Source organism: Patella vulgata, chromosome 1 (assembly GCF_932274485.2).
Source record: "Patella vulgata chromosome 1, xgPatVulg1.2, whole genome shotgun sequence".
NCBI lineage: Eukaryota > Metazoa > Mollusca > Gastropoda > Patellidae > Patella > Patella vulgata.
In genome coordinates this window covers 65,483,203-65,485,213 of record NC_065879.2, presented here as the reverse complement: position 1 = coordinate 65,485,213, position 2,011 = coordinate 65,483,203, and the positions used below count along the sequence as shown (strand labels likewise).

Here is a 2,011-nt window from a genome sequence, read left to right as displayed (position 1 = left end):
GCACAATAAGCCAACATCAAAATACTTTGCAGACCGGAACAAATCTATTCCAACATTAGTTCAGCTCTGAACGTAGGTCTCATTACACTCGCCCTGTACGTTCAGGAACCGTCCTATTGAATTCTTTTTGAAACTGATATCCGCCCCAGTCCATTTTACTGGGCAACCTTTTACTGTCCCTGTGAACGTCTGAACAATGTAAATTAACATCTTAGTGAGAAAATAAGACCTTTGGGATTATTGTAATTGGAATAGGCAAAGCAATAAATAACTGAAGATTCTCAACTTTTCAAAGATTTCAATTTATTTTGCTTACCTAAATTTCGTTTCATCTTATGTGGCCGAGTTCGTAAATTTGTGCGTTACCCTATCAATGTGATCGGTCAAGTCGTTTAGACGACGGGGACGTATTTTTTAACAGCGTTTTGTGTCGCTCAAACTGGTTCTAGCGAGGTAAGCAAGGTCTTATTTTGATTATCTTTCACTTTGATTGATAGACTCACATCATCAATATTTAAGGAAAAAAACCTGGCACTCGGTCATTTCAATGTTGGCATCTCCCCAGCTTGGTCTATTCTCAAATTGGGTTTTGCCAAATATGATGAGAAGTCTTTGACATTTGATTAATATGTAAGGTAACTCTTTTCAGCTTATGACCATGACTTATGTGGACATTTCTTCCCACCGCCACCTGTAAATATTAAATAGTTAACATAAGACTAAAATCCTTCCATCCACATCTTAATTTTAATCCATTGTGTAAAACATCATAACAAAATTCTCGATAAGAATGACAATGCTCTGAAATAACTAATATAAGAAACCCCACGGAAACGATGGGAGTAAAATTGGTGTGTAACATCCAATCCTCTATTTTGAAGTAGCGATGGGCTTATGTCAAAACAATTCCTTGTACTGATTAAGATGAGTTACATGTACATGTAAGCCATGTTAATTCTGTACACAGTAAGAGCAATACAAGATTGATGCCATAACACAATTTACATATTGCATCATTTTACATTGCGTTCCAAGCACAGTTTCCACTGAGCCACCACTGATCTCCAAGGGAACAATGGAAGCAGTTAAATATACGAACGAACTTCAGCACGTTACCTGGGTTTCTTTTTTCTTTCAAACTGGTATTTGTTGTTTTAGGAATCCCTCTATCTACTTTTAAACAACTTGGCACCTGAGAGGTATGGTTAACTGAAATAATAAATACAATTTCATTATTTCTCAATTTGACGTCAGAAAAGGCCATTGTGAAAATGAAACTTATTAAATACTTAAAGCGATAATTGCATTTTTTTAAGTCATATGTTTAAAATATGTTAAAATAAAGCCTTAAAACACATGGAATCTGTGTCCTACCTTGTTAAAGAAAAATCCTACTTATCCTATATTTCACTATGTCAGTTCAGAAATTGGCTAATGTATCATTTTCTTGTTAAATTCTAACATTGGATTTTATGGAGTTATTATCATGTGCGCAGGTTTGAAAAGTCTCGCTCAATCATGCCTCATTATCCTTCTCTGTTTACCCACGGACCTTGACAATCGAGACAACTCCCTCTTCCATTATGTAGACTTACTTTTCCAGTGAAAAGAAATGATACAATTTCCAAATACTGTCGGCGAGTAGAAATTATTTCAAATTTTTATGTAAATGTTTTTTAAGTGATAGAATGATTCCTTTGATTGTATAGTAGTGATTTGACAAATTATTAAATTTAGTACCATTGGGAATTTTACACTTGTCGCACATTCTTCAAATGTCGTAACAAATTTTCCTGATGATTGTTTTCCGTTCACAATTAATTAATATCGTAAAGTCATAGACATTTTAATATCATTTCTGTTCATAACTGAGCCTTTCACAGCCAACTTTAATCTGTTCAGAACACATCCGATATCAAGTAACCACTGTCTATTACCTGTTATTTGTGAACGAGACTAATTGTTTTGCATAATCAGGCTGTTTGGACTGAAAATTATCGTCAATACAGCT

At 34.5% G+C, this 2,011-nt stretch overlaps 1 long non-coding RNA gene across 1 annotated transcript; it reads right to left on the bottom strand.

Moving 5' to 3' along the window:
* Positions 1–602: 602 nt before the first annotated feature.
* LOC130012508 (uncharacterized) lies at positions 603–1,472 on the bottom strand. Its single transcript, XR_008787948.1, has 3 exons — positions 1,375–1,472; positions 1,117–1,209; positions 603–691 (listed from the first exon to the last, which is right to left on the bottom strand). It is a non-coding gene; the product is annotated as an uncharacterized LOC130012508 (long non-coding RNA).
* Positions 1,473–2,011: the final 539 nt, after the last annotated feature.